A 26629-nucleotide genomic window follows, 5' to 3' on the forward strand; every position below is an offset into this window, starting at 1 on the left:
CTACAATAGCTTTAAAAAACACGATTTACTGAGATGTTAAAGAACGCAATACATTTGGTGGTATGTTTTAAGGTATTCCACCTTGACAGCTCTATGTGATAAGTAAGAGGTTGTGCATTCTCCATCATCTTTGGGGAAATGTTTGGCAAATGCTGCATTTGCAGCACAATTTAATAACAATTGTTGATAATATAATAACTAGATGGGTTTTAAAGGCAGTCCTAAACACATTGTCAAACATGTGAGTACACAAAACAATGCACACAAAGTTGTGATCCCACTGTCAGTCAGCACTGCGCTAACTGCCCCCAGCTCCTGCAGGAGAGCCCTTAATGAAACAGACCAGAAAGATTAGGTAAGCACAGGCAGTTTGGGGAACATGGGCACAGCTCAGCAAGTGAGTGCGGCAATATGCCCAATTCCACTCGTCAAAAGGAGCTAGAACCAGCCAAGGAGATGCCCAGCCATCATCCCAGATCATTGGGACATTGCTTTATTTGTATGGATGTTTGGAAGTGATGGGCACCCAAACTATTCTTTGGGGCCCCTGACCTATTGTTCAGAATCAGACTTTGACTCAGACAGACCAAAAGACAGGAAAATATGCCGAAGGTTAAAGAAAAATGTAAGGAAACTGTGACAAAAGGGTGTAGCATGGAGGAAAGTGCTGTAAACTGTAAAGGTGCATTCTGGGAATGTGCATTGGCTGAAGCAGAGTTCTAGTTAATGGGTCATTTTGGCAGGGTTGGGGAATTGTTTCATTTGTAGGATGATATACTGCTTTATTGTCTCAACAGGGGAGAGGGGTTGGCCTAACTGCTAGAGCGCTCGACCTCGGACCTGGGGATCTGGGTTCGAGTCTCGGTAACAACGCCAAAAACCTCCTGTGATTCTGGGCAAATCACTTAATCTCCCCGTGCCTAAAATGAATGCGTGTCTGTCCTCATGTAACGTAACTGGTGCTATGTAAAGCGCTCTGATACCTGATTCGGTTCGGGTCTAGTTCGCGCTATATAAAACTCTGCAAAAAAAATAAAAATTAAAAAAAACAACAATAAAACTAAGTGTGAGTTAAGTGGTTTATTATATGGTGTTGTTGTGCGACCTCACCCTGTAGTAAACTCCCCAACCCTACTTTCGGTTCAGTCAGGTTTGTTTGCCAAACCTTTGCTAAATCCTGGGCAGCTGTGACTTCAAGTTGTCAGGCTTTGTCCAAGCCACTAGTGTAAAGCATTTAGAAGTACTAAAACAGTTAGAAATCCGACACCAATTTATAAAAATAGGTCTTATTTTTACAAATGTTTATAAACCAGAACAAGAACAATCTGTCAGAGGGTTCCAAAGATATAAATTAATAAGCAAATACTACATCTCTACTTTCATTTAAATAGTAAATAAGCATCGGCAGATACCATAGTTAGCTGTTACTTTTGTAACTTTGTAGACTACTACTCCAACCCACTTTGGGAAATCAACTCCGGAAGGGAGAAAGTCACGGGGCCAATGAGGCTTGACTAGCCAGTTACCTAGTAGTCTCCAGCCTAGTTTCAGGTTCTCATGATGCCGAAGACTTCAATGGAGTGGTCCTAACGCAAGAGATAAAGGATGCTGAGGGTGCAGATCTGCTGACATGCTCTTCCTGGGGCTACTCCTCAGTCTGCAGTCACTGTGGGGAGCCATTGACCCATATGGGTGGGTGTCCCTAGAAGTCCAGTTGAAGTCCAGCCAAAAAACAGTTGCCTCTGTTCTTCAGTTACAGCTAATCCAGTTGTTCCCTAAAACAGGTGATAACTGCCAATTTACAGGACCAAACTGTACTTCAAGACACACGGGTACAGCAGACTGTGCTGCAACATTTGAGGGTTGGGACTCGGTCAGTCAGGCTGCACTATGTCAGTCAGGCAATCTTTGCTGCCAACTCACTAACACAGGCTTCTTCACATTTTGTGGCCCTGCAGCTGTAATAGGAAGCCAGCCAATAGACTCTTGGAGTCACTCCTTCTGTCTGAGGCCTGGGCCAACTTTTTTTTTGAGCAGGACACCACAGGCACATACCTCTTTGCTAGCCCAAGGAGCAGCAGGTGTGGTCCAGGCTTGGTGCACCCTCTCTTTGCAGGGGAGTTCTTCTTCGATCCACCCAGGTCTTGGTACCAAGGGGGGGCAGAACTTTCCCTACTGGGGATGCAGTGACTACTATAATATAGGCTACCAGGTCCCCTCTGGTCTGATGATGGCTTTATGCAAAATTTAATTATGTAGGTGAATTGTGCCCACTGTATTTTTCCACGTAGTTGATGTTTAGTACTGCAATTTACCCGGTAAGTGTGCTACGCTAGTAATATGCCTGCCTAGCATGTGAATGAATTCCTGCAAAGTGTGGCATCTAGCTAACACAGAATGCAACATTCTGCACACTCCCAAAATGGCAGGACTCCTCTGTTGGTGTCTGGTGCTCAGACACCCACCCTGTGCAAAAACTAGTTTCCACCAGTTTGTAGGACAGGTTGTTCCCGATGCCACCCGTCTACCTGAACAAAAGAGCAGCCCCTGTAGTATGTCCACCATTTGCCCTTCAAAAGCAGCTTCCCCTTTGACGCTCGCCTTTTGGGCTCACACCCTGTTTGGTCATCCTGCCAGGGAGAGGCAACACCTCTCCCAACAGCAGGCCCCTTGTGTTCTTCCTGATAGTCATTCAAACATCCTCCAGGAAGGTAGAAGGGTGTCTTGTGGCCAGCATCCGTATGTGGTCATTGGAAAGCCTGGGGCACCAGAGAGGCAACTTTCTAAAGTTGCCATTTATGTATGAGTACATTAAATATATCTTGAGCATCAGGTCAGGTTTAATGAAGCAATTATTTTGATATCTTGAGGTACCAACTTTAATAGTCCCATTCAGAATTTAGCACAGCTGAATGGTCAGCATGTAATCGTACTTGCCAATGGGGTTACTAGCCTTTCAACAATAAAAATATAAATTTGGTGTTTTTACTGTAAGAACACATAAACCACATATTCCACTTTTTAATATAAAACACCCTGCCTTAGGGCTCGATAGACCTTTTAGGGGTGACTTGTAAATATTAGAAAGAAAGGTCTGAGCTTTGTCATTATTTTAAATAGCAAAGACGAGTTAGTAGTTCGAAAACTACTCTGCCAGTCAGCAATGGCAGGCTTGAGAGTCATGCTTTGCTTTGTCACACTCACAGTGGCACATTAAGTGCTACAGTCCACAAGGGACACTTTAACATACAAGCCATGGTTACCTCTGATACCCTATTCTAGGGACTTATTTATTTATTTTAGGCCATTTTTATTGCGCAGGAATCATCCCCAAGGGGATCTCTCGGCGCTCAAGAAAACGACAGGCAGTCTGTGAGGAGCGGCTTAAAAGAGCCATGTTTTGAGCAGTTTTTAAATTGGGACAGGTTCAGACATTCCCGGATTTGTTCAGGGAGGCCATTCCAAAGTTTGGGGGCCAGATGGGAAAAGGAACGACCCCACATTTTTGTCTTCCTGAATCTGAGGTAGCACAGCAGCTTCCGATTACTAGATCTGAGCTGCCCTGTAGGTTGATACCATTTTAGTTTGTTGGTCAGATAAGCCGGACCCAGACCATGCAGGGCCCTAAAGACCATACACAACATCTTGAAGGTGGCCCGTTTCTTGACTGGAAGCCAATGTAATTGGCGTAAAAGAGGCAAAGAGGGGGTTTGGGCTGGCTTATCAAGGGCAAGGCGGGCAGCTGTATTTTGCACTACCTGTAGTTTGGATAAAAGGTCCTCTCTGATTCCTACCAATAAAGAATTTCTATAATCAAGGCGACTGATTAACAGCGCCTGGATAAGAGTCTTTCTAGCGCTAAGCGGAATCCATGGGAACATTTTTCTCAACATCCGCATATTCCCAAAGCAGGAGGCTGCAAGGGTCTTTACCTATTCCTCCATTGAGAGCTGATTATCTATCTTTATCCCCAGGTGCTTCGCCCAGCTTCTCGGGGAGGGGGCCTCTCCTAGTTCTGATGGCCACCAGTCTGGGGACCACAAGTCCACAGCCTTGCCAAACAAGAGTATCTCGGTTTAGCAGAATTTATTTGTATAAAGTTTCTCTTCATCCAATCTGCTATGTTAATCATACTCCTCAAAAACGTTGCTTTTGTTTCGGCCGGATCTCTCTCTATGTGTACAATCAGCTGCGTGTCATCAGCGTAAGATATAGTTTCAAACCCACAGTTCCTGATGATTGAGGCCAGTGGGGCAACCTATAGATTAAATAATGTGGGACTCAATATAGAGTCCTGAGGTACCCCCTTGTCCACTGCAGCTGGAGATGACACATAGCACCCTAATTGGACGGATTGAGTTCTATCGGAGAGATAACTCTGAAACCATTTAAGGGCTAAGCCTCCGACACCAATCTCTAGCAGCCTGTTTAGCAGAATACTGTGTGCGATGGTGTCGAAAGCTGCCGACAGGTCTAAGTAAGTTAACCAATGCCTGTTGTGAGTAAACCAAACAGACATACATGTTTATGGGTCAGAGCACAGGCATTGAAACCTGTTTGGCATGACTCCATATACCTACAGAGTCGGAAAACCAGCAGCATCAGTCCAAAACATTGGGGGTGATCATGCAAAGAGGCATTATCTCACACTTAAGAAGTATTGCTGAAGAACAGCAGTTGCCAGCCTTATGCTCCCTTGGTGCTAAGAGCGGTTTAAGAACAATGTTGGGACAATAGATGTGTTTGTTCTTATGCCACTGAACGAAATGTGCATAGTCTCCTAGTCAATCTCACAGGCCTAGTCTTTGTAATGTAATGTCACTTATTTGGGTATTTGTAAAGTGCACAGCTACTCTACGGAGTGTCCCGGCGCTAAAGACCACTAAAACAGGCAGAGTATGCTCCAAGCAACTGACTAGTGCTACTGTTGAAATAGCCAGGTTTTTAATTTTTTCCTGAACGCACATAGGTCAGATGTCTGTCTAAGAGAAGGTGGCAGGCCATTCCACAATCGGGATGCCACCACTTGAAAAGAGCGGCTGCCCATGCAGGAATGGGAAAACCTAGGGATGGTCACCAGGTACTGCGTAGAGGACCTATGGGTCCGTCGAGGGGCATAGTACAGGATCCTTTTCCTAATATATTGAGCCCCTGAGTTATGTACGGCCTTAAAGGCCAAAGTAAGAGTCTTAAAGTGGAACCTCCTACGCACAGGAGGCCAATGAAGAGATTTTAAGTGGGGGGTCATATGAGCCCTGGGTCCTACCATAAGAATAGCTCTGGCCACCGAGTTCTGGATCTGCAAGCGACTTAATAGATATTCCAGTAAGCCTAAATATAAGACATTAGCATAGTCCAGGCTTGATACAATCAGGGCCTAGACTACCGTCTTTCTGAGGGGGACTGAGAGCAGGGGGAGGAAGTTCTTAAGCATTTTTAGAAGCCTAAAGCAGTTGCCGGCCACAATTTGAATTTAGGTCTTCATGGACATGTCTATATCCAGCTTCACCCCAAGGTTTTTTACGATAGTAACTGAGGACATTGGTGGGGACATGCCCAATGGCCACCACTGGTGCCACGCCTCACTCGTATTGGAACCAAAAAAAATAATCTCCGACCTTTTGGGATTACACTTTAATTGGTTCCCTCTGAATCAGGAAAACACCTCCATTATGCAGGTGTTTATCTCACTGCCTCTGAACATGGTGCCCTTCTTGCAGGTGAACAGAAGTTGCGTGTCGTTGACGTAAGATAACATTTTTGAATGTTCCTCTGCTAAGAGTGCAAGGGGGGCTCATACACATTAAACAAGGCCGGACTTAAAATAGAGCCCTGGGAAACTCCAACTTTCATGGGGGTGATGGGGGGCCCAGAAAGGAGGGGACCATATTGTTTGATGGCGGCCACTTAAAAAGGAAGTGTACCATTTGAGAACCGTGCCACCAATCCTGCAATCTTGAAGTCTTTCCAGGAGTCGGTCATGGGGCACGGTATCAAAGGCCTCAGACAGGTCTAATAGCACCAGTACCGCATTGCCACCACTATCCAAGGTAGTTTTAATAGTTTCAGAGACTTCTAATAAGGCCGTCTCTGTACTGAAGTTTGCTTTAAACCATGACGGACTTGGATGTAATATGTTATTGGCCTCCCCATATTCCTTAGTAACTATGATTACATATTTCTCCAAGATCTTGGAAAAGAAAGACAACAGTGAAATTGGCCTGTAGTTGATCACTATCAGTGGGTCTGCGAAAGGTTTTTTTTAACAGTGGGAGAATTCCTGCATGTTTCCAGCTCTCAGGCATTAATCGCTCTGACAAGGAGTTCAGAACCCGGTTGACTGCTGGGTTAATCACTTCAGCAATTGACGCCAGCACTCTCGCTGGACAGGGCTCCACGGGGAACTGGATTTCAGAGCCTTCATTATCTCAAGGGATTTATCTAATAGGATAGGCGGGAACTGTGAGAGAGGCGCACCTAAAGTAGAATTAACTCTGGGGGGAGCAGGTGTATTTTGACCCTCTACCCGAGGCAGCTCCTTAAAGGAATCTTTGTGTCCTTGGATTGATGTCTCTGTGGCCTCTTGTGCCAGTTACCTTGTGTACCTTTCAGTGCACTTTTCAGTGACACTGTGTGTCTGTATCCCTATGTACCAAAGTCAGACTCGATGTGTGTTTCCCAATGCTAGTGTCAATCACAAGGTCCATATATCAGGTCCCCGCATCGTTGTCCAAACATCAATGTCAATGTAACAGAAACAATTTCTTCATGTCCATGTGGCTGTTTGCCAATTTTTGTCCCCATGTAAGCACTCCGGAGCCACTATGCTCAGTTCAATGCCCGTGTCAATCTCCAAGGGGCACCATTCCAATGTCAGTGCCACAAGGCTCCTTCACCATCTTTTAAATATGCTCTTCTCAATGTACGGTCTTGAATTTAACAGTCCAATTTAGACTGCATTTTCATTACAGAGACATGGCTAAAAAATGACTTTGCACCAGATATATTCCTACCTTCTAAGTCTGGCTATCTTATTTAACATTTTGATAGAACATCAAAAAGGGGTGGTGAACTGTTGTGCTTCTATCAAGAGTATCTTGAGGTATCCGATTGCCTCTTTCCTCCAATTAAGGGAGTAGACGCGCTAGCCCTAATTTTTAAAATATCAGCCAAAATCTCCTTTAAATGCATTCTCATCTAGGAACCCCCAGGACCTACTGATATTTTTTATCAGTGCATTTTTGAATCTGTTGCAACCTGTCTTCTTTATACCAATCTCTCAATGATGTGTGCACACGGCCTGTGTGCACATCCCAGTATTTGGGCACTCCCTCTGGTTCAACAAGTGTGAGTTGACTCCGTACTGTTTCAAAGTTTCTTTATTTTAACATGGTTACATTCAGCCTTTTATGAACGTGGATTAGTTTCATCAACTTCAATAGGCTTAATCATGATTTAGATCAAACAGCATGGTTGCTCCGATGCATTTCGGGCCAACTGCCTTTCTCAAGGAGCTCTGAAATACAAGAACGACTTACATTTGCATCGAAAAATGCTTTAAGTTTTGACGATTAGATATAAAACAAGGGTCAATATGACAAGTTCCCAGTGATCATAGTGCATACTCAATAAACTTACAGAAGCTGATGGTGCAAGTGTGATAACGAGAATAATACAGAGAGAACTAAAAAACAGGAATGATGGTACAGAGATGTAACGAGGACGCACCCAAAATAGACAGGATTAATAACACAGGCTAACAAAGGGTAAAAGATGAAGGACGCATCCCAGGTGAACAAAACGAGTAATGACATATCATGAGGCAAAGGGTGTAAAGAGAGAGATAATCAAAAAGAGGTGAAGGAAAACGCTCACGTGTTTTCACTGCTATCATTTAAAGCTGAAAGAAGCAAGAATGAGCGAACGTTAGTACCAATTAATGGTGAGTTCACGTGATAATAGATTGAGATTAAACCAAATGGCAGTAGCTTACGCTTACCGATGCGAAGTTCTAAGGTGGGACTAACGCGGTCTCCGTGTGTGTTGAAGGTTAGGTGAGGCTGGTGGGTTTGAATGTCACGGGATAAATGCTGGAATAAACATAGATGAAGGACGCTCGTGCGAAGTGGATGTGTTAGAGTGTCACGGGATGGCGCTGAAATAGACATAAACGAAGGACGTTCATGCAGCGTGTGGGAAACGGAATCAACAAGGGACTAGGTTAAGGTGGAATTAGTCAGCCATGATGGAGTGTACATGGTGAGAACGGGTAAAAAGAAAAAAATCGAGGGGTGAAACTGAAATGAAATGAAATGACAGGAAACACGAAGAAAATGTAAAATGAATGCCTAAAGAAGCAGTAAACAAAATAATGGTAATGTTGTGCACATAAATATAAGTGGATCAATGGGGAACATAAATCACATTTAGATGAAATAAAATAAACAACAACAGTTGTGGTGAAAGCGCACAAGAGATGATGTGTGTCCTGATGTACCAAAAAGGGTACTTATAAAAAGCAACTCAGTTCGATACGGTCATTGAGACCAAATGGTTTGCAAGATTGCAAACGGTAGATCCAAGCGGTTTCTCTTTGTAGAAGGAACTTGTTATTGTCCCTTCCTTCTTTCTTCTCGATGATCTCAAGGACCATAAACTTTAACTGTGCCACAGTATGATTATGTTCCATGAAGTGTGTGGCCACGCTGGATTTTGTCTGTTTTGTTCTGATGTTAGATTTGTGTTCGTTTAATCGAACTTTTATTTTTCTCTCTGTTTTTCCTACATAGGTTTTTCCACAAGGACACTTGAGTAGGTATATCAGGTTAGATGAGTCGCAGGTTGCATTGACTTTCACTTTAATTTCATTGCCTCTCATTGGGTGGTTTAACTTGTTGCCTGTGATGATGTTGTTGCAATTATTACAATTGAAGCTTGGTCTCGTACCTTTGTATGTGGTGTGGATTGGTGTTTCTCTGGACAAAATCTCTTTGAAGTTGTTTGCTCTCGTATAGGCAAATATTGGAGGATTCTTGAACATATCTTTAAAGTCCGGTTCGGATACTAGGATTCTCCAGTGTCCGAGTATAATTTTTTTGTATCTCCCACTCATTGTGGAATACTTGGAGACAACAACCATTCTGGTTTCCTCATTTTTTATCGTCTTGCTTAAAGCCTTCTCACGTTCAATTAAAGATACTTTATTCATGGCTTCATTTGTTATTTCAGGTGGGTATCCTCTCTCAGTGAATCTCACGTTCATTTCATTTAGTCTTTGTGTGCATACTTCTGGGTTGGATACTATGCGTTTGACGCGCAACATCTGTCTGAAAGGAAGATGGCGTTTAAGTGAATGTTGATGGAAACTTGCAAAATGCAACGTGTTGTTGCGGTCGGTGGGTTTCCTGTAGAGGTTCGTTTCAAGGTCGGTGTTTGACCTAGTGATGGATACATCAAGGAAGTTGATTTGAGATTCATTCAAGTTCCAAGTGATTTGGATTCGGTGATCCTTTGTGTTCAAGATGTTCAATTCTTTTTCCAGCAGGTTTTTGGGTCCTTTCCAAAGGAAGAACAGGTCGTCAATGTACCTGGCGTACATCAACAGGTTGTTGGTCCATTCAGGGTTACCGTAAATGTGAATTTGCTCGAAGTCCGCCATGTAGATATTAGCGTACGCCGGAGCGGCGCAATTGCCCATGGACATACCAGATAACTGTTGGAACCATTTGTCATTGTGGTTAAAATAACTATGATAAAGAGTAAAGATCATAAGCTCCATCAATAGGATTTGCATAGGTTCAGGGATGTCACTGTGTAGCAAGATTCTTTCAATAGCTTCAATTCCTCCACCATGTGGGATTGATGTGTATAAGCTGTTCACATCAGCAGTACAGAATATTAGGTTATCATTCTCACTGATTTTCACTTCAGATAGTTTACACAAAAATTCGGTCGTATCCTTTACATAACTGTTGAGTTGTTTCACAAACGGTTGAAGGTAACGATCAAGGAATTTACCTACGGGTTCATGAAGTGAACCCTTGGTAGATACGATCGGCCGCATTGGGGGATCCATTAGGTTTTTGTGTATCTTCGGGAGTAAGGTTATGGTAGGGCTTCTTGGAAATTCAACCAATAGGAATTTCTTGGTGCGGTCATCAATAGTTCCCATGTCGTGTGCTTTGTTAATTATCGATGTTAGTGTATCTTTGTATTGGTTCGTTGGATTGGAATCAAGTAATGTGTAGGTTTCAGATTCCCAGATATGTTCATTCATCTTTGCTTCGTACATATTAGCGTTCATAACGACGAGGGCCCCGCCTTTATCAGCTTTGATGCATTTGATTGACTTGTTGTCGGCAATCTTTCTGAGTGTATTGTTGTCTTTTTGTGTAAGGTTCATTATGCTTGTTTTTTTCTTGAAGTTAATTTTTCCCAAGTCCTGTTTAACCAGTGTCTCGAAGGTATCAATGCTTTTGTGACTAACAGGTGGTAAATATGAGCTTGGTGGACGTAGCCCACAAAGTTGATCTGACTTTGTGTCTGTGGGTGGTGGAAGCACATTTTCGAAGAAATGACGTAACCTCAATTTTCTTGTCAACTTGAATGTGCTAGTCTCCAATTCGAGTTGGTTGGTGAAAGTGGTTGGAATGAACGAAGTTCCCTTTTGTAGAAGGTTAATCTCGTATTCAGATAATACAGTGTCGGAGATATTGATAACTAACGATTTGTTTTCTTCTTGTCCTTCTTCCAGCCTCTTGTATTTGGTGCTTCTGATTCTTTTTCTCTTGCTCCGCCTGAGTCGTCGGCTTCTTGTGGGCCTTTCTCTAAAAAAGGACCAGATGTGGTTGCACTCTCATTAGGTTGTGTTCTAGTCTGTTCTTGATTTCTGTTTGTTTCAAAAGTTGTCTTTCTCGGTGGTCGGTTGGATGCATCACTCCCAGAGGAGGAGGTGTCTGTATATTGGCTAGCTGGTTTGTTGCGTCGACGTTGGGCGTAAATATCAGCCCAAGTGTACACCTCATCCAATTGGTAATCCAATGTGTCACGTCTAAATTTTCTGATTTTCCTATCATTAATATCCTTAGTATGCTTTTCCAATTGGGTTTTAACATCCTCTAACATCTGTGATAGTTCCTCAGATGATTTAAATGCTTCAAGTTCCTTTTCAACCTCTTTGATCTCGTTGGTAAGCTCAATTAAGATAATAGATAACTCCTCAATGATAAGTAACATTAAATCTAGACTACATTTATTTAAGATGGCATTCCATTTGGCTTGAAAGTTTTTGGAGTTCTTACAAAGAGACGGTTTGAGTGCAATTCTGAGTCCACGGGGAATGCGAAGGGCTTGATGGTATTTCACTAAAGTTTTAGCGTGTAGTTGCTGGTTAATACGGCGTTTTGATAGGTATAGAAGATGTTTGACACATTGTTCTCTTGTGCGGCTACTGGATTCTTGTGATACGTCGTCTTGAATTAAAGCATAAATGCGTTCTTTTTCATCATCTCCATATGCCAGGAGGTCTGCTCTGGCTTCAGTTGATTTCGAAATAGTTTCAAATTGCATTTTGAATTGCGTGCTATTGCCTTGAGGGCGGAGAAACGTGGATAAAAAATGACATAGGCAATGCACTGCTTATTGGCTTTTAGTGAAGTTATATTCGTTTTTATAGTTTACAGTTATTTAGAGGTGCTCCAACTGGTGGCGTAACCGTCCGTTTGCGCCAACTATATAACTCTCAATGATGTGTGCACACGGCCTGTGTGCACATCCCAGTATTTGGGCACTCCCTCTGGTTCAACAAGTGTGAGTTGACAAAGTTTCTTTATTTTAACATGGTTACATTCAGCCTTTTATGAACGTGGATTAGTTTCATCAACTTCAATAGGCTTAATCATGATTTAGATCAAACAGCATGGTTGCTCCGATGCATTTCGGGCCAACTGCCCTTTCTCAAGGAGCTCTGAAATACAAGAACGACTTACATTTGCATCGAAAAATGCTTTAAGTTTTGACGATTAGATATAAAACAAGGGTCAATATGACAAGTTCCCAGTGATCATAGTGCATACTCAATAAACTTACAGAAGCTGATGGTGCAAGTGTGAGAACGAGAATAATACCGAGAGAACTAAAAAACAGGAATGATGGTACAGAGATGTAACGAGGACGCACCCAAAATAGACAGGATTAATAACACAGGCTAACAAAGGGTAAAAGATGAAGGACGCATCCCAGGTGAACAAAACGAGTAATGACATATCATGAGGCAAAGGGTGTAAAGAGAGAGATAATCAAAAAGAGGTGAAGGAAAACGCTCACGTGTTTTCACTGCTATCATTTAAAGCTGAAAGAAGCAAGAATGAGCGAACGTTAGTACCAATTAATGGTGAGTTCACGTGATAATAGATTGAGATTAAACCAAATGGCAGTAGTTTACGCTTACCGATGCGAAGTTCTAAGGTGGGACTAACGCGGTCTCCGTGTGTGTTGAAGGTTAGGTGAGGCTGGTGGGTTTGAATGTCACGGGATAAATGCTGGAATAAACATAGATGAAGGACGCTCGTGCGAAGTGGATGTGTTAGAGTGTCACGGGATGGCGCTGAAATAGACATAAACATAATATTTCAGCGCCATCCCGTGACACTCTAACACATCCACTTCGCACGAGCGTCCTTCATCTATGTTTATTCCAGCATTTATCCCGTGACATTCAAACCCACCAGCCTCACCTAACCTTCAACACACACCGAGACCGCGTTAGTCCCACCTTAGAACTTCGCATCGGTAAGCGTAAGCTACTGCCATTTGGTTTAATCTCAATCTATTATCACGTGAACTCACCATTAATTGGTACTAACGTTCGCTCATTCTTGCTTCTTTCAGCTTTAAATGATAGCAGTGAAAACACGTGAGCGTTTTCCTTCACCTCTTTTTGATTATCTCTCTCTTTACACCCTTTGCCTCATGATATGTCATTACTCGTTTTGTTCACCTGGGATGCGTCCTTCATCTTTTACCCTTTGTTAGCCTGTGTTATTAATCCTGTCTATTTTGGGTGCGTCCTCGTTACATCTCTGTACCATCATTCCTGTTTTTTAGTTCTCTCGGTATTATTCTCGTTATCACACTTGCACCATCAGCTTCTGTAAGTTTATTGAGTATGCACTATGATCACTGGGAACTTGTCATATTGACCCTTGTTTTATATCTAATCGTCAAAACTTAAAGCATTTTTCGATGCAAATGTAAGTCGTTCTTGTATTTCAGAGCTCCTTGAGAAAGGGCAGTTGGCCCGAAATGCATCGGAGCAACCATGCTGTTTGATCTAAATCATGATTAAGCCTATTGAAGTTGATGAAACTAATCCACGTTCATAAAAGGCTGAATGTAACCATGTTAAAATAAAGAAACTTTGTCAACTCACACTTGTTGAACCAGAGGGAGTGCCCAAATACTGGGATGTGCACACAGGCCGTGTGCACACATCATTGAGAGTTATATAGTTGGCGCAAACGGACGGTTACGCCACCAGTTGGAGCACCTCTAAATAACTGTAAACTATAAAAACGAATATAACTTCACTAAAAGCCAATAAGCAGTGCATTGCCTACGTCATTTTTTATTCTTTATACCAATAACATTTTTCTGGGTGATTTTAATATTCAGCTTGATAACAAATCAGATAAGGACATTGTTAATTGTAGCAATTATTTCTCCTCTTTACATCTAGAAAACAATAAAGAGCCCATCCACAAAGCTGTCCATACATTTGATGCCATTTTATATTCCCTTTTTTGGCATCAATTTTGAAGTATCCCAAGTTGACTGGGATTGATCATAGTCTGATTTATTTTAAGTTGCATGGCCCTACCCAGCCCTTGACCTCTTTGACATTCCTGTTAACAGCATGAAAAACTGACCTCTGAAGGTTGCAACAAAGTGCAACATCCTTCCTGTCCTATCCTCACTGAGGCCAACCCCACACACAACTCTGATGCCATAGAGAACTAGAGCTCATCCTCGCTGGACCAAGGGATACCAATAAAAGCTTTCAAACCTAGACGGGCTAAACCCTCACCCCGGTAGTGCACTGAAGAACCAAAAACACAAAAAAGACTGCAAAAAACTCAAAAGATTGTGGCGGAAAGGCTATGAACCACATTTGAAAGAAATATACTCTACCCACTTAGATTCCGATTACAATAAAATCACGATATCAAAGGAAGGCTGAGTTCTTCTAAAAAAAATTGATTTTAAAATGTAAAAACCCCACAAGGGACATTAAATAGCTCATTAGCCATCTAGAATCCTCGATCAGGTTTTCGCAAAGGACAGTTACTGCCAAAGCCGCAGACCACATCAGACACACCTTGGATGGAAATGGAGTGGTGACTTTTACTAGAAGGTTCTGCAGCCTTGATACTATCTCCCACTCCATTTTACTCCAAAGACTAGAGGGAGTCAGATTCTTGGGTACAATGCTGGCCTGGTTTATATCCTATGGGAACAATTGACCTGATTCATGCCGGAAAGGTTATACCATGTATAATTGATGTATATATGTCACACTACCTCTTGCCTGTCCATCACCTTCACTTACTCACTTGAACCTCAACCCACTTACCTCCCTCTTCCCACACCAAGAGCACTGTAAATACGATCACACCTTCAGATTCACGAGCAACTGTGTTGCCTTAGGTGATCAATGCTTTGAATAATAATTGCATTAGATGGCAATTACTTTGACAATAAATTGAATTTTTGCATTTCATGTAAATAAGGCCTCGAGAATGCTGAAATTCCTCTTCTTTTATAATTGTTGCATAGCAACCATTTACTTATTGTACTGTAACTGTGACCCAGGTCGGGTAGCTTTTTGGGTAACCCCATTAATACTTAATACTGGTTTATATCCTGGCCTATTCGGTGATGCTGTGCTACTATAGATCCTCACATACGCCTATCCTGTTAGTGCCCCACAGGGATCCTTGCTAAACTCTGCACTCTTTAACTTCTATATGACTCACCTGGCTGATCTCATACAAACATTCTGAATTTCCATCCATACTTATGTTTATGATACACATTAAGTCCTTAGGCTACAAGAAAACCCTGATGAAATTGCACTTAATTTAAAGAACTGTCTCCTTGGCATTGCGAAATGGATGTACACAAACTCATTATATTAAATGGCTGAAGTAGTAATCTTTGATACTAAATGCAGTTTTATCTCAAAACTGATGGCCATCAGAAATGCAGGCTGTTCAGCCCCCCCCCCCCACCCCCGCCATGTAATTTAGGTGTGATTGTCAATTTAGAAATTACTTTTTCCCATCACATTAACAAGCTATGTTCCACTAATTTCTGCCTTTGAAGAGTCTTAAAAAGTTTTCCTTCCCTTCATTCTGACAACAGCATGGAAGTATCTTATCCAGGCCTTAATTTTCTCCAGGATGGATTATTGTATGCCCTATTAGCGAGATTACCAAAACACATGTTGCATAAAGTCTGGAGGCCAGCAGCTCCATATACCCCAGGTTCACTTAGTACCCCGTATTTCTGTTTTGAAATTGGCAATTTTTAACCAAAGCACATTTCCCTTTAATTTTTACAGTTTCTTTACTAAAAAACGCAAGTTTACATATCGATGTCTCAGGAGCGATGTTATACTGTATCACTGTGTCAGTGACTCAGTTTTACATTCTTGTGCTAACACTTACTGTCTGTCCTTGTTTTTAGTTTTGGAAACCTGGTCACCCTATAATTAGCAGATATAAAAATGTGGTCTTCAACTGACAGGCAAACTTCCAACACTGAAGCAACTTCTCCCTCATCTAATGCATAGGTGTGATCCAATAAATATCCCAAAATGTATGTTGTTACACTTGTGTAGCTCAGCTCTACATACTACATAAGAGTTTCAGGGCACTGCGAAGATGGTGCCAGTTTAAAAAACAGCAGAATATACCACTGTCGGTCTGGATTTGGTGACACTACCTACCACTTTTGGTTATAGTGATGAGAAAGATAGAGACAAAGTCAGAAGGACACTTGCAAGAAAAACTACAAATCTGCTACCATCAGCAAATCAGAGACAACAAATGCTGCATGCTCACAGACCGCATCGAAAGAAACATCAACAGTGCCTAGAAAATCTTTGCAATGGTGAAATACCTCACCTCTCCGGAAGCAAGCTCCACCAGCGTAACACCTCTCAAGACTTCTGTACCCAGTTGGGTCTATTTGTCAGCAACAAGATCACAAGCATCTATGAAAACTTTGAGACCCCAACTGGACCCTTCCACCATTGCAGCCCTCTTTTCCATTCATACCAACACCCAGAGGACCACCCTGACCACCTGGCACACCATCAATATTCGAGAAACTGCAACAACCATGCAGTTCATACACTCCGGAGATTCTTCCCATCCCTGATCCTGAATGACTCAATAATCACAGCCATCTACCCTGAGACACCTGGAAACATGCCACAGTACTCCCATTCCTCAAGAAACCCTCAGCAGACCAGAAGACACCAGCCATCCACTGAGCTATCTTCCTGCTACACCACCCAGCAAAAGTAATGGAAAAGATGATAAACAAATCGGCCAGCCGGGACCCCTTCACCTTGTATGCCGTTAACTTCATCTGGGAAGGTCCTGAAGGGTACCCACTCAGCCACACTATGTCCAACCACTACATCACCTCACTCACCAGTATCATCCGCACCCATGGAATCAAGATATCCTATGCTGACAACACTCAGCTCATCCTCTCCCACTATGACAAGTTGCCAATCTTCCTGGAACAGTTTCTCTGCCTGCTTGACCGAAGTAACCAGATGGATGAAAACAAAGTGCCTGAAGCTCAACATGTACAAGATGGAAGTCCTACTCTTCAGCAAAGACAGCTCGCTCTGGGACTCTACCTGGTGGCTTGCCAACTCAACATGACTAGCCAAGTGAACCTAGACTCCGTCTCCTGCTCCACACAATCAAGATGCTCAAGAACTCTCAGAACCATCACCATCACCCTCATCACCAGCAAGCTGGAATACAGCAATGTAGCTTATGCTGGAGTCAATGCTCAGCTAACCAGAAGACTCAACATCAAACAAACCTCAGCAATCATGCTCACTCTCAATCTCCCACCCCGTACTCGCACCACCCCACACTCACACCACCCCCCATACCTCCAAAGAACACTACTGGCTCCCAATCCACAAACAGGTCATTTTCAAACTCCTCATCCGCACACACAAAGCCTTACAAAACATTGGTCTCATGTACCTCAACAACCGCATAAACTTGCACAAATCTGGCTGACCCCTCCGCTCAGCCAGAACCAGATCCAGAGCTCACGCCTTCTGATCCCTCGATCCTAAACCCCGGAACTACCGGCCCCTACACATCAGAGCCTCCTCTGTAGTTCTTGAGTTCTGCACAAAACTGAAGATCTGGCTCTTCAGCTAGCCCTGGCCGTGGCTCGGTCCATACAGCTCCTGCTTCCGCCCCAGGATTCCTTCCTGGGGGAGTTCCGCACTATATAAATACACATTAAAATTTCGTGTAAAACAGGAGAAATAAAGAGATTCTCAGCTAGTAGCTAAATTGTGAAACATGGGATCTATTCCGGCCTCACGACGTAATCAAATTGTGTGATCCTAGGCCATTTTTTTATTTCACTATGCTGTTGTTTTCTTTGTTACTGCACATGATAACACATTCAAATATGTGCTTTGGTTATGCGCTGTACGAAAGCAGATTCCTCTTGTGTTTTGATTTATTAGGCTAGAAGGCTGCAGGCCACATTACATATAGGGTACACAAGACAATTGATTTGCCTCTTAGTGTTAATTAATGGATATTTAAAATAATAATGCAACAAAAAACAGCAACGCTTCTATTGTTTTTGGGGGCCACACAAAAGTATAGGCTGGTCTGGGCTCCCCGTGGCTACATCCCTGTGTGGTCATCTCGTATTATAATGTTAGTCCATTTAAAAATTCCATTCAAATGCAGTCAACCAGAAGGGGCAATTTGGCTAGGGTTAGGGTTCTGCATAACCCTGGGCGTAGTAGGCGTAGTGGGGCTACGGGAAGCTACGCGAAGTGGGCAAGAAACTACGTCCACCTACGCACTTCGCGTAGCCCCACTACGCGCCACCCGCCTCCCTCCCGCCCTCGCTAAATACTACCCGCCTCCCTCCCGCCCTCCCTAAATACTTAAATAACGTTTTTAAAAAGAATGAACACCACTTACCTTGTCGGCTGCGTCTCCGGGGCTCCCTCTCGTAATCGCGCCGCCATCTTGGATACTAATGCGCATGCGCGGCGGCCCGCACATGCGCATTTCTCGTGAGAAATGTGCGGGCGTGGGCGCATGCGCATTAGTTCCGAGACGGCGGCGCGATTACCAGAGGGAGCCCCGGGGACGCAGCCGACAAGGTAAGTGGTTTTTATTCTTTTTAAAAACGTTATTTAAGTATTTAGGGAGGGCGGGAGGGAGCCGGGTGGCGGGCAACTTCGCTACGCCCACGGAGTGGGCGTAGTGTTGCCTGCTACGCCTACTTTGCAAATGGCGAAGTAGGCAACACTACGCCCACTCCGTGGGCGTAGCGAAGTACTACGCCCAGGGTTAGAACTTCTGCAGCAAAATAACTGTTTTCAGTCAATCTTTGACTCAAAATGGGTTGTACATGCTGGTTGGGTTCTCCAAGTAGGAGTCAACTGAGAGCTATAGGCATTTGTATTGGGAGTGTGTGGGGTCATGGATAGCTTTACACTGCAATGCCTGCGCCTTTAAAGTCTGTGTTACCTGAAGGATGCTCTCCTGCCTGAGGACTAAGTGTAACTTTAAAGTATAGCTCTGCTGTGTTAGGTCTGAGTTTATCGGAGCTACAGAACTTGAGGGATAGCGCTGATGTTTAAAGCCTAAACATGTAAGATCTAAATAGCCTGAAGGATAGCCCTGCTGCCTAATGCTGGCGCCTGACTGGGCAGAATGAGGAATAGTGTTGCTTTAATAAGCCTCAGGCATTCACTTTACCTGGGAACTCACTCTGCTCTGATTTTTTTTTTTTTTTTTTTTTAAAAGAGATTTACTACCTGATATGTTAGTACATAGGTTGATTTTCAAAATATCATTGAATATGCTAAAAGTCGGTGCGCAAATTGCAACCAGTTTCACCAAATGTATCTTTAGAAGATGAGGCCTTAAATAAGATGGGGGACAAAAGGGAGGACAAACAGGACAACTTCCTGTAGCTGCCCTCTAACTGATGTATGGTGATCTCTATCCACAAACACTCCTCTTCCATCTAAAGGTCAAGAAATGAAAGTGGCTTCCTCTTAAGTACCCCCCCTAATAACACATCAAAAGTGGAAGACCCTTGTACAGTCATTACTTTGATCAAGAGAGGCCCCATCGTTAGCTAAAGAAGTTTAAGTTCTAAACATACAAGACACCTTTCTACTAACACACATAAACTACTCTATCACCCTTTCGGCACTTACCACAATCCTGTGTACGTCGCACACAATAGTGCATGCATATCAGACACTTGTCCTTCACTAACTCAACATTTAACAGTGGTTGCTTGCAGTCACGGTGCGCATGACTCGCGGGAGGGGTTCAAAAGGGGGTTCGCGCGGGAGAATGAGGGAAAATGTAAAAAGAAACTTACCTCACCGGGTCCTGTGCCGCCTCCACTGCTGGCAGCGTTGTGATTCGTGCAGACGGCGCCCAGCCGGGTGCCTGTACGGAGGCCATTCTCTCTATGTAGGCTGCATGGGGCCACACAAGCTTCAGAGGTCTCCCTGCAACTGACCAGCTGTTTTGGACCTGCTTGAGACCTGTTGTTGGCCTCTGCTGGAGCGAGTCCTGATCCCTAAGAGGTGACCTGCCCCTCCCCCTCCATGTCCTGGACCCTTACCTGGCATCAGTGGAATCTCTTCCAAGAAGAAAGGGTGGAAATCCTATAGTTTTGGCTCCTCCTGAACCGGCTTATTCATGCCAAAACTCTGCCACCTGCGTCAACCCGCATCATCAAGCTCCTGTGAGACCTGCTTTTTGCGCCAACAGTCATCACCCGTGACAACCAGCAAAGCGATACCTCTGCTTTGTGTAACTGGGTCTTCAAACTACAGCAATGACCATTCGCAACGTTTGACCTGCTCTTCTTGCCGAAAGCCTCCTCCAACACAAACAAAACTCTTCATTCCAGTCTTGAGAAGTAACTCTTCAGCGGGACTAACATGGTCCCGGTATCTGACCGATCCACATTTCATCGTGGCCAGCAAGAACTTGTGACTTTCTCTTGGTGTGGAGCCACCAGAGGACCAAGAGTGGTGCTTCGTGCTTTTGGAAGCTAATTTCACGAAAAACTTTAAAATGTAATATCTCTGATTCTACTGATTTAATTTATTTTCATTATGGTGTCATTTTATTTGTTAAAATGAAAGGCACTCTTTTTTCAAACTGATTTGGGATTTTCCTTTTGTACTGTTCCCTTTAGTACTGTTTGTGTGCTGCTTAAATACTTTACACATTGCCTACATTGTCTGACTGCTTTTGTTCCAAGCTACCCGAGGGTTAACCATAGGTTAAGTCAGTTACTTTTGTGGTTCACACTGAAAAAAATTATGGTTGTTGCCTGAGTGGGGCTTCCACTCCCCTCAACCAATAACCCAATTTCTTACAAGCAGTAGTATACTTTTAAGTGTTATTGGTATAAACTTTGCTTCTTTCGCCACAACCTTGTTTTTCTTCTAATTTCTTAATTGCTTCCTGAAAGTGATCCAAAGTACTCCACTTCTCCCAACTCTGACGGAGGCAAGTGTTGAATTACATGATAGCCTTCTACGCCCAGTCTATAAAATAGTATCTTCCGGGTAATTATGGACTTACCAGACTGACACATAATGCACAGTCTACTGAATGTTTTGCAGATTTCAAAACAAAAAATTGTTTCTTGCTCAAAGAGAACAAAACTTACTTTAAAAAAGCTTTATAAATGGTACTGCATAGTGGCAGGCCTTTATTTTTGTTTCTCCGTTGCCACATACTTCTTAGGCCCCTGACAATAAGAACCATTTAACTGTTAAACATTCACCCTTTAAAGCCTTTAAACATACTTCTTTTTTCCAGGGGAGTCATGGTACACCAGAACTCCCTGAAACCTGCTTGCTGGTCCTCCATCATAAACAATCATGACCCAAATACACTTTCACAGGCACACTTTTCTGTAACTCTCTTACCACAACTTTGTTCTCCCTTTAACAGATATGTACTGAGCAACTTTTAGGGTCTGACCTATGTTTTTACGTGAGGCAGCATTGGTTCCTCAATTAGGGTGGAGGAGCATCGCTCCTCCGCTGCCAGTGCAGCAAAAATTAAAAGTAAATGATAATAAAACAAATTTGCTACCATTTTATTTTTCATGGTGGCAGTTGAGTCTGAGGGTGGGGTCAGCAGCAGAGAGGAACAGTGTGCACTTCAGCTTAATGTGCGCATGTCACAGTGGTGGCTGTCTTGTAATGGCAAGCCTGACATGCGCACTTTAAACACTCCAACTCGAGCTGTCCTAGACAGCTGAATGGAGTGCAAGCACAGGCCCCCCACTGCCTGAAGGAGCGTCAAACCAGCATGCTCCCGCCAATCCTGGTGCTTCTCTCATGCTCCCTGAGTAGCACGAGAGCAGCGTTTGGATTGGTAGTGGGGAGTTGGGTGAGGCTATGGAAGCCTGTGCCTGAGCCAAGGACTGCTGAGACAAAAAGGAGAACCGAGGCAGTACATTTTATTTTTTATTTAAAGTTGATATAACCGCCTGACAGGCAATGTGGGAAACTCGCAGTGCCTTCAGCCTCAACTCGAGAGCTCTGAATCAAAGCCAGTTATAAACACTGTTTAAAACGGACCTTGATTGTGAGCTTTGGCGTTAAGCCTAAGGGCACCACTGGTTTTTATCAGTGCCTGTCAATTGGTCAAATATTTGCCTCACCAATTTTATTTGCCGCAGGTCGCCACTGATGTGTGAAGACTCCACAGTTGTAAAGATATCACTAGTGAAACAACTTTGTGAATAGCAGACCATTGTAAACGTACACAAAAGAATAAATTTACCTTTGTGAATCTGGCCCCACGTGTACAGTTGCAGCGTACAATTTCTTGTGGCCTAAGATACCAGCACAAATCTCTTTTGGGATGCAGTCTTTCTGAAATGCATCAGCTCATCACAAAAGCACTAGCTAATCCGCACACACTTTACAATTTCAGGTGTTTGGTTATGGAATAGTGCAATTGCAACGTGTATCTGTATTCAAGTGCCGTAGATCTTCCTTCCACCGGCCTCAGATTCTGCTGCCCCCACACTTACTACCCTCAGTAGGCTTCTAGCCAGCATCTCCACGCGGTCAAGGGAGCTGATGCTTGATGGTGAAGGGGGCATCCGTGATGTGCAACTTTACTGATTCTTGTTGAGAAAAGAAGCAGGTGCCATTCTGCATAAACATAGGCAGTGGAAGAGAAGATCAGAACTTTAGTTATGGATCCAAACTAAGAGGACTTGTAGCCCACCAGCACCCGGCATATCTATCCACCGCAGTAGTTGTCCACCCTAGTACTTGCAACACTTTCGTTTGAATGCTGTATTGCACCCCCACTATTCCACAATACCCTCTATAGATACTGTGTCGTGCAGGTGTGCCTAAAGGGATCGCACTCAAAGAACAATATTACTTGCACACACATGCTAATGTCAGAAATAGCAGTGTTGCCTATCAATCTATACCCATGTCAGTGGCTCATGCATTAGACAGCTGGGAGAAGGAAATGTCTCTTGTCCATGAATCCACTGTATGAACATTGACTCTCTAAAGCTATTTGAGTAATGGTGGTGAGTATTAGGGAAGTACCTGCATTGAACTGTAGACTAGAGTCTCTCTGCTACACAAATCCTCCTTGACCTGTCTGCAGCCCAGGGAATTTACACCACAATCTCTAGCAGCTGCATGCTCAGGAAAGAGTATCAGGATGCTTTCCAAACAGGGAAAATACTTCTGCAAACTGAAGAAACTAGGGCACAAGAGATCCACCAAATAGGATGGTGACAAATAGTGTCCTCCAGGGATTGGCGTAAAGGAGTACTCGTTTTCAATGCGTATGCGAACAACCATCGAGACTATACCCACTTCCAGAAGACGATTATTCTACAATCCGCATACTTCACTTGTTGTACTTCATGAGAAAAGTGAGTTTTGATTTCCAACAACATTTTCCACTTCTCGTTCCCACCACAACCGCTAGCCTCCTGTTGTGTTGCGAACAATCATCTCTAACACAGCTTCGTAACAGTCTCTCAGCTCTGTTGCTGGGCTGGTTCTTTGGGTTACTGGCTTCACATGCATCATAGGCGCGGATAGAACACCAGCTTCATACAGTTGTGTCACAATGGAATGAGTAGCAAGTTTACATCAACATGACCCAACATTTAGGACAACTTGTTTCTTATCTCAGAGTCCTGGAAACGCCTACAGAACTAATTGTTACTGAGAGAAGATGGCTTAAAGAACAATTAAGAAGGAACCTTTTACTACTACTATTATTATTTCACACTGAAAAGAAGAAATGTAGAGAAAGCCTATGGTACTTATGCTCGGCGGTGTCGTATCTGAGCACCATTTTAAAAGTTTTCTGCATATCTGGGTAAATAACATTTACTGCAATGCGACATTCTTTTTGTCCATGTTTCTTCTTTTCAAAATGGAAAATATTGTCTGAACTGTGGGGTTATGATGAGACAAACTTTTAACTAATCCAACCACTGTTGCTGAAGACTAGACAAAGTGCAAATCCATTCATCATCATACTTTCTCTGCAGATGTACTCTTCAGTTCCAATACAGGTTTTTATTCCACCTCCAGGTTTTCCTTCCATCTCCTGGTTTCACTTCCACCTCCAGGTTTTCCTTCCATCGCCTGGTGTTACTTCCACCTCCAGGTTTTCTTTCCGTCTCCTGGTTTTACTTCCACCTCCAGGTTTCTTTCACCTCCGGGTTTTCCATTCACCTCTAGGTTTTCCTTCTATGTCCTGGTTTTACTTCCACCTCCAGGTTTTCCTTTCACCTCCTGGTTTTCTTCCAACGCGGGTTTTTACTTCCACCCGGTTTTTACTTTCACCTCCAGGTTTTCCTTTCACCTCCAGGTTTTCCTTCCCTCTCCAGGTTTTCCTTCCCTCTCCTGGTTTTCCTTCCACCTCCAGGTTTTCCTTTCACCTCCAGGTTTTCCTTCCACCTCCGGGTTTTCTTTTCACCTCCGGGATTTCCTTCCACCTTCGGGTTTTCCTTTCACCTCCAGGTTTTCCTTCCACCCCCGGGTTTTCCTTCCATCCCCAGATGAACCAGTTGTGCAATGGCAAGAATGAAAGGAATGTATTTCCTCAGGGTACAGGAACATAAAGAAGATTACTCTGGGTCAAACACTCTTTTACATGTGTGGTCGTTTCTTTCGCCAACCTTCAAGAGACAGTGTGATCCACTGAAGTTTTCATACCTGGCGCTCAACAAATGTTTTCCAAACAATGCGCTTGGAGAACTGAGCTTTCAAACCTCGATCGTACCAGAATATTTAATGTTTCGTAAAATATATACTTTTCATAATTCATCAATTAATACACATTTATTGTTTCATATTTGATATAAATTGGATGGTGGGCTTTCCTTTTGCAGTGTAACTTAATTCTTGGCCCAGCCTTCCCCAGCTAATAAGGACTCAGCCCCATTGGTTGTATAATGCAGAAGGAGAAGCCACTTTTGAAAGGGAACTACTTCAAACCTGCTCCAGAACTCTGACAGCGGAACTAGCATCCCTGTCTGGAAAATGCCTATCAGAGGGGGGCCATGCCACTTGGTTCCAGTACCTTCAAGCAAGCGTAGGGCGTGCACCGCAGAATACTTGATTTACTGAGAACCAGGGCTGGTGTCCTTGAAGCTATGGCATCACCTGATGTTCATGCCATCTTGTTGGAAGAGCTGTGGAGGCTTGCCTGGTCTGCTGAGAGGGGGGAAAGTGCTGTAGACCTTGCAGGGAGACAACTGCTCAAGGAGGAGAAGCCCAGTGCGTTGCCCGGAGCACGGGGCAACTTAGAGGAGTGGGCTACCTTGGGCTGACACTGCCATCCAGGCAACATTTGACAGCCAACTCTGGGGTTGTCCTTGTTTTTGGGCAGTGTCACCACCCGGGACTGTGCTTGGGATGTGCCAGAGACTCCGACACCAGGTAAAGAGACAGGACCATCCGCGCCACTGCTGTAAACCTTAAGCAGGACTTCTTACACTACTGTTATCTGAGGGCCTCACAGGCAATGTTCCTGAGTGCCCCATACTTCACGTAAACCAAGTGAGCTTGAATGTTGACGTTGCTCCTACTGCTAAATTCAATTGGAATTTTGTCCTTTTTTCACTGTGGCCCTGAGAGACCTTTTTAGTAGCAGACACTACTGAACCCATGCTCAGGTTACAGAACCAGAAAGGAGGCTAACACGAGCCACAGTGAGCTCACACATTTGCCAAAATCTCCCTTAGTCATATTCTGTGTCATTATAATTCCATAGCATCCATAGAAAAACCCTGTGTCTATTATTTTGTGTAGTATTATGTTGTGGTATGAAAAAAAAAGTACTTTTTTTCTATAAAGAAAAGCACTGAGCTGGACAGTACTTGGTGTGTCTGTTGTTTGTTTGAGGTCTGAGTCTGTATTGCATACGCCTCCTCGCCTTTGACTGCTCTGCCTCGCTTCCCTGAGAGTCCAGTGTCAAAAGGGTGGACCTGGCACCCAACTTGTAGTGCCAGAGAAGCTCAGGCCCCAGGACATCAGCTGTAAAATGCCCCAACCCCTATGGCTGAGGCCCAGTAACCCATGATTGCCATGTGGCCCCAGAAGGGATTCTGGCACCAAATCACTAGATAACATTTTGACACACAAGTACACAATCTCTGGAAGGGCTTCATCTATATTCTGAACCATGGACTTTATTTCATCCTGCACTCAAATACCCACCTCTGTCCAGGAGTGATGACACTGTCCCTTTTCCAGTGTGTCCTGCGTTAAGTTTGAGTGAGTGTAGGAAGATGGGTTCCAAAAGCACTCCCAAGGGGCTTCAGGGTAAGAAGGCAGGTACAATAAAACTATAATGCATGTACTCCACACCATGCAGCACGTGAACTGAACTCATGGCAAGCTTCGCCGCAGAGCCCAGGTAGGGATGTTAGTGTTGGCTACAGTTTTCCAGTGGTGACTCTTACCCAGTTACCAAAGTATCTAAGTGGATGACATCACCTCCTAGCCACAGCTGCTCAGACATTAAAGTTTGATACAGGCTATGAATGGCAAGTGCCAAGCATAGGGGTTTCCAGGAAATGCACCCCAGGGAAGGCGAAAGAGGCTGGGCTCCCTTGAGTTATGGTAAAACATTTCCATTCTTTAAGGAGACAGTTCTTGGAAAATTTATTTTTGAAAAATTAGAAAAGCTCTTATAACGAGGCACCCACATTTTTCTTTGTCCCGGAGTCGCTTAATGTGTGTTACAGTGCGCTTTATTTTTGTAATTAATTCATGATCTTACGTGTG

At 43.6% G+C, this 26629-nt stretch overlaps 1 protein-coding gene across 2 annotated transcripts in view; it reads left to right on the forward strand.

Moving 5' to 3' along the window:
* LOC144799846 (transmembrane protein 272-like) overlaps positions 1-26629 on the forward strand; it is a 72191-nt gene that overhangs the window by 42109 nt on the left and 3453 nt on the right. The window lies entirely within an intron of this gene.

Source organism: Lissotriton helveticus, chromosome 12, assembly GCF_964261635.1.
Source record: "Lissotriton helveticus chromosome 12, aLisHel1.1, whole genome shotgun sequence".
NCBI lineage: Eukaryota > Metazoa > Chordata > Amphibia > Caudata > Salamandridae > Lissotriton > Lissotriton helveticus.